At 45.4% G+C, this 12,409-nt stretch overlaps 1 long non-coding RNA gene across 1 annotated transcript; it reads left to right on the top strand.

Annotated features, from left to right (window-relative positions):
- The first annotated feature begins 1,451 nt into the window (after nt 1-1,451).
- Nucleotides 1,452-12,389, top strand: LOC116275243. The gene is made up of 3 exons (XR_004184199.1): nt 1,452-2,633; nt 3,352-3,676; nt 9,238-12,389. It is a non-coding gene; the product is annotated as an uncharacterized LOC116275243 (long non-coding RNA).
- Nucleotides 12,390-12,409: the final 20 nt, after the last annotated feature.

Here is a 12,409-nt window from a genome sequence, read left to right as displayed (position 1 = left end):
CTCCAGCCCTGGTCTCATGGTGGGGGACGGATGGTTAGGCTGCTTCATGAAAATGGATCTGGTTATTGAACCAGGAACACAAATTATGATGTGAATATGGTTGCAATGTAAATTTTTCCTTGGCCACAATTTTGTGAGAAGTTTTATAAGAAAAGGCAGATGTTGAATTAGTAAATTTTCTGATGGGAGGAGAGAATAATAAAAGGGACTCCATAGGGAGGAGAAATATCTAAGTGGGAGTCTGAGAGTGTACAGAGCAACATTGTTCCTTTGTAGGCAGGTACACTGGTTGTATTAGGGTTCTCTAGAGGGACAGAACTAAAATAATCCTTAATTCATAACATAATCCTTATATACATGTATTACATGTAATGATTAAATCCTTATATACATATATTACATGTTATTTATTAAAATAATACCATTTTATTAAATTATTAGTATGTATTAAAATGATATTACATGTTATTAAATCCTGATATACATGTATTACATGTTATTCTTTATTAAAATGCTAACAATTCATTGGATCCCAATGTAAAACACTAAAACTCTTACAAATAAATTTAAACAATTGTATCAGTATTTATGAGAGGCCTCATCTGTGAGCATTGAGGCTGATGCAAAGGAAAAAACCATCTAGGTGGTGAAGGACCAGTGTCCAGGTTCGGGCACACACATTTCAGAGATTCGGGTCTTTGTCTTCCCCTCCTTTCCTACTTTCACCTCAATCCTTACCCATCTGCAGACTTAGGCTTGAGATTTTTTTTTGTATAAAGGAATAAGACCTCTAAACAATGGTGTCTAAAATGAAAACACTCTTGGAGACATTCATTCATTCATATGTGCACCACCAAGTTTCAAAACATATGGATCCTTTTCCGAGATAATTTTCTGATGGGAGGAGAGAATAATAAAAGGGACTCCATAGGGAGGAGAAATATCTAAGTGGGAGTCTGAGAGTGTACAGGGCAACATTGTTCCTTTGTAGGCAGGTACACTGGTTGTATTAGGGTTCTCTAGAGGGACAAAACTAAAAGGATGTATGTATATAAGAAAGGGAATTTATTTAGGAGAACTGACACACAATCACAACAACAGGCCGTCTATAAGTTGAGGAGCAAGAAAGCCAGTGGTGGATCAGTCCGAGTCTCAAAACCTCAAAATTAGGGAAGCCAACAGTGCAGCCTTCAGTCCGTGACCAAAGGCCCAAAAGTCCCTGGCAAACCACTGGTATACGTCTAGGAGTCCAAAAGCTGAAGAACTTGGAGTCCGATGTTCGAGGGCGGGAAGCATCCTGAGAGCACAGGAGAAAGATGAAGTCGGAAGACTCAGCAAGTCTAGTCCTTCCATGTTCGTTCCTCTGCCTGCTTTATCCTAGCCACGCTGGCAGCTGATTAGATGGTGCCCACCCAGATTGAGGGTGGGTTTGCTTCTCCTAATCCGTTGACTCAAATGTTAATCTCCTTTGGCAACACCCTCATGGACACACCCAGGGGCAATACTTTGCATCCTTCAATCCAATCAAGTCGACACTCAATATGAACCATCATACTGAGTTCAGATGGCAGCTCTGCCTCTTACAAAGTGTTGAACACATCCTTTTAGCAGAGCGGACTTCAATTTCCTCATCTGAAAATGTACTTAATACATAATAGTACTGACCTCATAATGTTATTTAGAGTGTTAATCAGCTAATATGTGTAAAACAATTGGAACAATGCTTAGCAAACAGTAAGTACTATAAAAGTATTAGCTTTTGTTATTATTTGCAATTTAGCCCAGGCTATGGAGTTTTGTACAGAGTTTTATGTACCCATTTCCCAGATCATCCTGTCCCTTGAGAATGATTTGCTATGGTCTGTGTTTGCATTCCCTGCAAATTCCTGTGTTGAAATCCTAACGCCCAGGGTGATGGCATTAGAAGAGGGGAGCTTTGGGAGGTGATTAGGTCATGAGGGCAAAGTCTTCATGAATGGGATTAGTGGCTTATAAAACAGGCCCCAGGGAGCTTGTTTGCCCCTTCTACCACATGAGGACTTAGACAGAAGGCACTATTTATGAACCAGGAAAACGACCCACATTAAACACCAGGCACTCTGTCAGCACCTTAATGTTGGACTTCCAGCCTTCAGAACTGAGAAATAAATTTCTGTGGTTTCCAGGCTTCCCAGTTTACAGTATGTTGTTATAGCAGCCCCAACAGATGAAAAAAACATGGTTACAATGCAGACTTCCATGGCGGGCTCGGGTTTGCTCTCCTCCCATCTCCCATTCCTGATGTTGGGAGTCTGTTGACTCTTAGGAGGTGGGTTTGTTTATGTTTTGTCCCCTTGTCCAGCCTACAGTTCTTTCTGCTAGTACTTTTAAGCCCTGGTTAAGTCATTAAAAAGCACCAATTACAGACTTACATAACTGTGTCAGGAGCATTTCTCTGAGGGATTTGCTCACCCCTCGGAGTCAGTTGCCCAGGGAAACAAGCTGGCGATGTCACAAGGCATCCACTTCCTAAGTTCCCTTCTGTGGAGCCTGAGTCAGAGCCCAGTCCTGCACGCTGACTCGCCCAGCCATGTCTCATCCTAATCATGGCAGAGCAGGAACTCTTACCCTCTCCCAGCAACGTCTAAAGTCAGGTATGCTGGTGTGGTAGCCACAGTACCGATCACCTCCTAAGCTGCTTCTTCCCTCCCAGGGCACAGAAATGCCTATCCAAATGGAGTTTCTGGGACAGCCCTGGGTTACTCTTGGTTCTCCAGGGTATAGATACAAAACAGAAAGAGAAAGAAAGAGAGAAAGAGAGAAAGGAAGGAAGGAAGGAAGGAAGGAAGGAAGGAAGGAAGGAAGGAAGGAAGGAAGGAAGGGGAAGGGGAAGGGAAGGAAGGAAAGAAGGAAGGGAAAGAAAGAAAAGAAAAGAAACCGTTGGAACTGCTCCCTGGGGGATCAAAGGTTGTTGCAGACTTTCTAGAATCTCAGAGACCTCAGGAGCAAAATTACAACACACTTTTCCTTTCTACTGTTCATGCCCTAAACACACCCATGATCTGGTTTATCAACCTGCTCCTCCTTTTCTCAAGAGATAAGGTTGCAACTTCCTTGTTATATGCAAATGAAAAGAAAAGAGAATACAGCCGTGGTAGTATTTTGTTAGATTTTCCTACTATTTCATGATTACTTCATTTAACCATGCCCCTGCCCCAGGGCCCTAGTCAAACGGTACAATGTGCAGCTCTTGCATTGATTGCTACCTGCCCTTCTCAAAGCCCACATGTTGTATTTTATGCAAATCTACAGATTATCTATCATTATCTAAATGCAGGCATCTGAAAAACAGCAGTAATCCTGTCTCTGAAGTTTTTCAGGAAAGGAGCTTAAAACAGAACCAAATTCAGCCGATGTTGGAACTCTCAGTTCCAGAGGGGTGTGGTTTATAGCTCACAGGCCTGCTGTTGGACTTCAGCTCTGACCCACAGAAGGACGCCAGAAACTACTCAAGACATTCACCGTGCGCCGGTCAGCACTAGCCATGACGAAGACTTCTACATGCATATACCACTTCCTTGTTCTGAGCTGGTATACTTTCCTCAATTATTACATCTCACAGGAAGGAAAAGACAAGGTGAAACCCAAAATCTTTGCAAATGGTGCAAGGTGGAAATACCTGACGCTGCTTAATCTGGTAAGTCCATATGGCCGTACCAGGAACCGATCCATTTCTCTAGAATATCAGGGCTGCTACACATAACATCTTTGGATTTGATTAAATACACAATTTTGTTATCTGTCTTCCTTCTTCACCATTTGTGAGTTTTGGGTTTTTCGTTTACTTAACAATTTACTCTGATAAACCCAGTTTGGAAATGATCTATACTTACATTTCTGTGCTTTCTCATTGTTAAATGCTCTCTTGAAAAAAAAAAAAAAAAATCTCATCTTGGAGCTCTTTTCAGATGTGCTCAAAATTGGGGACCATGCTAATGGTTTCACCGTGGGATTAACCACAAATGCAGGAGGCATTTTGAACTTTGCTTGGGGAAGTCTGTGAAGAGAAGGCAGAGTGGCGTATGTTGTGTAGGAAGTGTAATTTCCAATGAAGGAATAATGCCATTTTACAGCACACACAGACTAACAGATTTATCTAAGAAAAGCAAACACATTTTGCCATGTTCAGCTCCCACCTCAATTTTTTATAGGTTCAGGCTCCATCTTAAAGGACAAATCACCCAACCGAATGGCAAATACACATTTTTCCTAACCCGGCTGACTGCATTCTGATGAAGTGTGAATGAATGGGAGAAAAGCGGATTATGAAAAATATTTGAGGAATAGGAAAAAAAAAAAAAACTTTTAAAGTTAAAAACTAAGAATGGGGAATCATTTGGGGATGTGAATTAATATTTGAGGTTTTTGACTAAAATCTTGGGTGCCACATAAACATCTGTTTTCAGAATCATAATCCTCATTTGACAAGCAGAGAATGTATGTGATCAGAAACTGTGACACTCTGAAATGCTAAGGAGGTGGAAGTGGAGAGAGTTAAAATCAAAGAGGCCCGAAGGGGCTGCTTCCTCCTCACTGGTTGGTTAGTGGCCTCTTGATTTTGGCCTGAAAAATTGGAACCCTGAACACAGCTCTAGTGTGTTTGAAAATTTCAAGGTGACTGCCTGTTTCAATCATGGAATTTTATGGAAAAAAAAAAAAAAAAAAAAAAAAAAAAAAAAAAAAGTTTTTTGTAAAAACAAGAAAATTTAAGGAAAAAAAAAAAAAAAAAAAAAACAGAAACAAAACAAAAAATGTTTTTTGTAGAACTAGGAATACCACAGTAAACAACAACAATAACAAAAAAACCACACACACACCCTTAAGTTCTGTGTCTCTATTGGCTTTCTGTGAAAAACAGTCAACTAGAAGAGACACGTGTCTGTAGTCAGGACTGACTTTCTAATCAAATCCAATTCCAGTATGAATGTCCTGCCTCACACTATGTGCGGCTAAGAATAGATTTATCACCGCACTCATTAACCAGCTCCCTTACTTCTTTGTATGCACACACACACACACATACACAACTGATACTGACTTTTTTTTTGGTTTTGTTTTTTTAAGATGGAGTCTTGCTCTGTCACCCAGGCTGGAGTGCAGTGATGCAATCTTGGCTTACTGCAAGCTCCGCCTCCCGGGTTCACGCCATTCTCCTGCCTTAGCCTCCCAAGTAGCTGAGACTACAGGCGCCTGCCACCACGCCTAGCTAATTTTTTTTTTTTTTTTTTTTTTAAAGTAGAGACGGGGTTTCACCGTGTTAGCCAGGATGGTCTTGATCTCCTGACCTCATGATCCACCCTGCCTCGGCCTCCCAAAGTGATGGGATTACAGGTTTGAACCACCACGCCCGGCCTGATCCTGACTTTTTAATTCTAGCTCACCTACATTTCCAAGAGCCCTCATTTTCCAAGAGTGAGAAAAGTCTCTTATCTTGTCAATGATACTGTCATTTCCTAGTGTTAATCCCAATGTTGCTTCCCTAATTGATCTGCTACCAAATCCTATTAGTTTCTCCTTTTACTAAGTTCATCCTTTCTTCTTCAACCTTACTGTCTCTCTCATTCCAGGCTCATATTAAGCCTACCTGGATGACCATATCATCTCTTTACTGTCCTTTCACGGTCCAATCCAGCCACTCAGATTCCAAATTAATCTTCTCAAAGCACTGGTTTTGGTTTGTTTTTTATACCATGACCTGGATCGAAGCGTGTGGTCTGCTGCTCAGGAAACCACAGTGGCTCCCTCCTGCCTCGTGGACCCAATGTCAAACTCCCATTCAAGGGCTCACCTGCCCAACCAGCCTTCAGGTTCCCTCTCCCTGGGAGGCTGGTCTCTTCTGCAGTAGGGACTGCATCTCACTAGTATTGGTCCCTGGGCTTCCTGCTGTCATTTCTCTGCCCAGTGTTCTCTCTATCCTTAGAAGAGAGGCCTACTTACCCCTCTTCACCACATTGCTTCTTTCATAGAACATTGGGAATCACATATACTCCCCCCAAATCTTTGCTGACCAACTCCAGCCCAAATTTCCTTTTCCTTTCTCTGATTGTCACAGCATCTCTCAGTCTCTGCTGATTTCTGTACAGTATTGTTTTCTAATTCCCTCTCTCCCTGCCATGTGAGTCTTAACATTCCAATCAAACTTTGGCTCCAAAACAGAAGTTTTTTTCTCCTAGGTCCTTGCCAACCCTAAGTGTCTGTATTTCTACCTTGAATTCAGCACAGTGACTGGCACAGGATACCCACATATTATAAAGGTGCAACTTGGTACGTTGACGTGACCTCAGCCTTTCTGCATCGTCGAGCAGTCCCTCTCTTCTGGTATTTTCTGGCCCTCATAAATAAGCGGAGAGGGGCTTACCTGTGGTGATTTTCTTTCTGAGCTCCGTTAGGAGTCATCTTGAAAGTGCGACCTAATGAAATGCTTCCCAACTGGTGAAGATGGGTTGAGTGTATTTCAGAGGATCCATTTAATGTAGATTTCAAATATGTTGCTTAAGGTGAAATATTGGACCTGAAAATGTCTGGCTCTCGAGATCTCAAGGGCTGATTAATGGTTGTGTTTCCTAAGGATTAATTAGTGTTCATTCGTGACTAATTAATTGGTGGTTGTGTTTATTAAGTCATAAAGGTCTCACAACTTGCTCTCACATTCTTCTATTTATTTTACCTCAGCTTGGGGAAGTTAGTATCCAATCCTGCTTACCGGGAAATTTACACACCTCCTCGTAAACAGCTTGAATTTCTGATTGGCTGAGTATCAGTTGTGTCCCCTTCATAAGAGCAAAGCCCCCTTTGGTGCCAGCTGGCATTTTGAGCATTGCCCCAGTTCCCCTTGAAGCTATCCCAGGGGACTGGAAGGGGAGGCAGACAGGAGTTGCACTGAGCTACTCCCCTGGGGTTGGTGGTAGTAGCTAAGGTGCCTTTGGGAATTGGTCAGAGTGACCCATCTCTGACTAAGGTAGGAGAGGACAGATAGGAGTCTCTGCCTAATAAGGGAGTAACCGAACTCTGAAGGGGCCACTGATTATCTGCTGGGAGGGAGAGGTGATATTTCACAATGGTTACAATTGTGATCTCTGGGTGGTACCTCAGTCCTGCTGCTTACTGGCCCTGAGACCCTGGGCTAGGCACTTCTTTGTGTCTTTCATTTCCACATCTGTCAAACAGAAATAAAAATAGTACCTAACCATAGGGTAGCCATGGGGAAGAAATGATCTGACAGGTGGGAAGCACTCAGAATGGCATCATCATGGTGTTAGGCGGTGGACAGAGGGGAGAGAACATGGGGAGGTGATGGTGAACTTCTCTGGGTAGAGAAAGTGATGTAGGGGGGTGACTTAGTAGAACATCAGTCTCCTCACTGAGCACCTAGGTTGGCAGGGAGTGGAGGCCAGCAGGAGTCATCCACCCCCTTCCCCTTCATAGCTCCTGTTTCTGCTTCCCCGAGCTGCATGCCCCGTCTTCCCAGCTGGAGAAGGCCACTGTCAAGCCACTGCCCTCCCTGTTGTAGCTGCCCACAGGCACCAGGCAGTCCTGGTGGTAGAGTCTGCAGGCTCCAGCAGCCAGCAGCCAGCCATGCAGAATGGGGAACCCCAGAGGCTGAGCGTGAGACCAAGGCAGTGCCATGACTGTCCTCAAGCTGCTCAAGTTGGCTCAGCTCATCCAGTGCCTGAGTCCTCCACAAATGCTGTGTCCCTTGCTCTCTGTCCACTCCAGTTCCATCCAGGGACTGTCCCTAATCCCAAGGAATATGAACTAGGGGGTTTAGGGCAAGGCTCAGCAGCCACAACTTGGCTCATAGAATTCATTCACTTTAATAGGATTTCCTCTTTTTAAAGACAAACTTCCTTCTGAAACATTGTGAGAGGTGGGGCCACATAACTGGGATCTCCAGGGGAGATTCTGAGTGGGCCCCTCCCTCCCCACACCCCCAACACCCCCTTCAACAACAGAAGCATGACCTTTCCCTCCCTTTTCATAAGTTGCCCAAGCCCCAGGCAGCTCCATCGTCATCACCCTCAACTTCTCATGATGACAACAGTGGCAATACCACATAGGTCCTTGGGGATGCTGGCCTAGGGCTGGGGGAACAGAGGACCTGGCAGGCCTCTATGGGTCTAAACTCCAAGGCAGCCTGTGAACAGTGAGAAGATGAGGTTGAATTTACAGTATGGCACGCACTTCAACACTTGGGGGACCAACCTTAAGAAATCTATGGCACTATTTATTTATTTATTTATTTATTTATTTATTTATTTTTGAGACAGATTCTTACTCTGTTCCCCCAGGCTGGAGTGCAGTGGCGCGATCTCAGCTCACTGCAACCTCTGCCTCCCAGATTCAAGCAATTCTCTTGCCTCAGCCTCCCAAGTAGCTGGGACTACAGGCATGCGCCACCACGCCTGGCTAATTTTTTTTTTTTTGTATTTTAGTAGAGATAGGGTTGCACCATGTTGGCCAGGCTGGTCTCGAACTCCTGACCTTGTGATCTGCCTGCCTTGGCCTCCCAAAGTGCTGGGATTACAGGTGTGAGTCACTGCGACCAGCCCCTATGGCACTCTTCAGCTCCATAGAGTCAAATACACTTAACTATTTCTGCCTCACAAAGATGCACTTCGATAGCTGAAAGGGTAAGGACTGATCAAACTATGTGATAGTCACCACCAGCACCCAAAATAAAGCAGCTATAAGTTATTGAGCAACTGTGACAGCATTTTGGTAGGTTCTTTGGACACAGTATAGAGATGAGTGATTGAAGGCCTGGCTTCTGAAGCCAGAACACTGGCTGTGCTCACATGCTGTGTGATTTTGAGTGAGTTGCCTAACTTCTCTGTGCCTCAGTTTTCTCATGCGTAGTGGATACTCTGATAAGGCACCCAGATCCTCATACCTCCCCAGCACTGAGATACTCAGTCCCCAGCTCTCAGAAGGAGTGTTCGCTGCCGATGGTGCAAAGCTGAGATCCCCTCCCAGAATTGCCCTCAGCAGAAAGGAGCTGCCTTGACCAAGTTTTAGGCCCCTCCCTGGGGTTGCTGCCTGCGATAACTGGCATCCAATATGGGATGCAAAGGCTGCACTCCAGGACAGCTCTGAAGGAGAAACTCAGCTCAGAGCTTCTCAAGGAATCAGCTGATTCCACGCAACTGCACAGCACTTAGCCTCCCCACTTCAATCCTGCTCCCTTTTTCTCTCTCGTAGATGTCCGAGAGCATTCCCCGGTGAACATCCTGCAGGCACATCTCAGAATCTCCGATTGTTTCCCACGGAACCTGACCTGCATCATGTAAAATACCAAACATACAGAAAAGGTTTCTCTCTGTCCTCTTCCTCCTCCTTCTCCTTCTCGATCATCTTCTTCCACTTCTTCTTTTCCTAATTCCAGAGAAAGACATTAACACAGAACTTTCCCAGGCCTGTATTATGTTCTGGTACCTAACCGACAATTTCTGGTACCTAACTGACATTCCGTGAATGGTACGTGAATGTCTGGTACCTAACTGACATTCCGTCGGTTGAATGAGTGAAGGACCAGAACATGGTTCTAACAGGCATGAGCCCCTTTCTAGGGAGGCCATCCCATCATGAAGGTATTTTATCCCACCGCCACCCGACTGCTGTACTGACGCCCACTGTCCTCAGCTATGAAACACTAGCCAAGCATTCTGGTACTTCTTTCCAACTTGTCCCTCTATGCTCTTGGTCTCATTTTTCTCTTCATGATTCCCAACTGTGTTCTGCACATTCTTTCTCCTCCTGTGTTCTTTATTTCATCCTTTAATCTCAGTTTCTTAAGTTAAATGTGCATGAATGATGATGGAAATAGTATATTCCATACGAATACAGATATACTTGGCAAAGTACCTGCTCCAAACACAACCACCGCCATTATATAAAGGGCTCATCGCAGCCCCCAATTGCTGTTTTCTTCTGGTGTAATCTCCCACTGCAAATTCTTGCGTCATTTCAAAGGAGAGAAATAAGAAAGTCCCGCCTGGCTGAGTCAGGCACAGTCCTGAGTTCAGTGTTGGATTACCTGACTCATCCAATAAGACTTGTAATGTCTTGCTTAGGAAACTTGTGGAATCTCCCTCCCTGGAATTACTTTTTAAATAGAAGAAATTCTCATTTCCTAAGGTAGGTTAAAGAGAGGAGGCTCTGGCTTAAAGGCAAGAGAATAAGCTTGATGACTTAGAAAGGCTAAGCTTCCACAATTTGAAGATTTTTGTGGGTTTGTGAAGACACATGAATGTAAAAACTAAATATCCTTTAACTGCAGTTTTTTGAATTGCATTAGTTATTGAAAAGTGTCAATTCAGCTTTGTCGCAGGTGTTAGTTTGTCAGCCAGCAACAGAAACAAAAGACAGCTAACGAACTCAGAGCAGCAGCATTTCAGGAAAAGGCACAGAACACGCAGTGGGAACGGAATTAGGGAAGAACCAGGAGAAAGGATAAATCAGGGAGCAGCAGCTCTGAAATAAACTTTGACTAAGTAGATGCCGTTGCGTCTGGGCTTTTCTGGGTGCCAAAATAGTTGCGAAATGTAAATGATAGTAATTTTGTTGTAAGAGTCTTAAAAGAAGGCCAGTTGTGGCGGTCATATTTTAATGCTACTGTATAGTTTCCTAGGGCTGCCATAACAAAGTACCACGGACTGGGCTTACACAACAGAAATTGATTTTCTCATAGTTCTGGAGGCTGGAATTTGGAGATGTGGGGAAGGTCGGTTTCTCCTGAGGCCTCTGTCCTTGGCTTGCAGATGGCCACCTTCTCCTTGTGTCCTCACGTGGTCTTCCCTCTGCGTGTGTCCGTAGTCCTCACCTCCTTTTCTGATAAGGACACCAGTCATAGTGAATTAGGGTGCGCCATCATGACCTCATTTTAACTTCATCACCGCTTTAATACAGTCATATTCTGAGGCCCTAGAGGTCGGGATTTCGACATATGAATTTGGTGGTGGGTGGTGGGGGACGTAACTCAGCCCGTAACGGCTAACATTGCCTCCCCTGATCGCTCCGTCTGTCATCGTGAGTCAAACTCATCCTGAGTTTTATAAACATTGCATCGTCCTTGGAGAATGAGCAGACCATTCTGGTGGGATGGGCTGAGGCACACCTGTCCCTGCTGCCCTCCTGGAAGCCTCCCCGTGGAGCTCCTGGCCTCTCACTCTCCGTGTGCCCCAGCTGCTCCTTGAGGCCCCTTCACACCCCGGCTCTTGCAGATTTCTTTTCCTTGGCAGCTCCCTAGCGCCTCCTTCTGAGCCCCCACACGGGGGTTCCACACACTTCTCGTGAATTCAGACAAAGATGCCTCAATGTCGAGTAAGCTCGATGGCGACAGGGCAGCATGGCACACACCGTGGGCATCCAGAGACGCCCGTGTGCCATATGCCTTTGTGAGTTGGGGTGGAGAGGGGATTGGCAAGTTGGAGGTGGGAAGCAAGTTTTTATTGATGGAGAAGGCCCAGAGGAGCTGAGTAATGCGTTCTTTCCCCCAATCCGATTTCCACATCCTGTGACTGGGAGAGGCAGGAGAAAGTCAGGAGGAGCTTGACTCATGATGACTCTAGGAAGCTCCAGCCTGAGGAAAGCGGGTCACATGGACTTCACACGCCGGGCGGAGGCGGCCTCTCCCCAGAGAGGGCAGACCTGGCCCAGGCTCAGGACAGGATTAATTGCCCTGCTGATAGAACAGCGCAGGCCTCTTCCCCTGGGCCCAAGCCCATGCCTGCTCTTCCTAACTACAGCAGCGGCCTGGCCTGCTGCGACCTGAGCAGCTGGAAGTGAAACCAGGGTGAGGTGAGGCTACTGGTGGGGGAGGGAGAGAGGAGGGAGCTTCTCCCAACTCCCTGTGCAAGTGACTGCACATCCAAATTCTGCAGCCCTGAGGGTGTGAATGTGAAAATCACCAGCAATAATGAGAAGTATTAGGGTGGCAACCTCTTCATGCCATTTAAAGCTGTTGCCCCACCCCTCCCTGAGACACCCTCTTCAGGTTCGAAACCTCCTCCACCCCAGGGCCCATGATTTCCTATCTTCTTGCTCTTCTACCCCCTGGTCATTCTTTAGTACCTTCGTGTCCCCTTCTCCTCCTGTCCCTTAGACAAGGACCTTGCCCTGCTGTTTGCTGCCTACTTTTCTGTTCTCCCCTCTCTCCTGTCTCCCTTTCCTGCAATCTTGTTCCACAGAAGGGCTCAACAGCCTGCATCTCCCCAGCCCCGCCTCTCTTGAGACTGCAGGGTCTGAATTTCCAAACGGAAGTTCCTCCAGGCAGGTGGTTCTCAGCCTCAGCCGCCCGTGATTAGAATCACCTGGGAGGATTTTAAAAATCCCAACGCCTAGGCCCTAGCCCCAGCCTGATTAAATTAGAATC

Source organism: Papio anubis, chromosome 6, assembly GCF_008728515.1.
Source record: "Papio anubis isolate 15944 chromosome 6, Panubis1.0, whole genome shotgun sequence".
Lineage (NCBI taxonomy): Eukaryota > Metazoa > Chordata > Mammalia > Primates > Cercopithecidae > Papio > Papio anubis.
The sequence above is the reverse complement of the archived record's forward strand: the minus strand, read 5'-3'. Positions and strand labels throughout refer to the sequence as shown.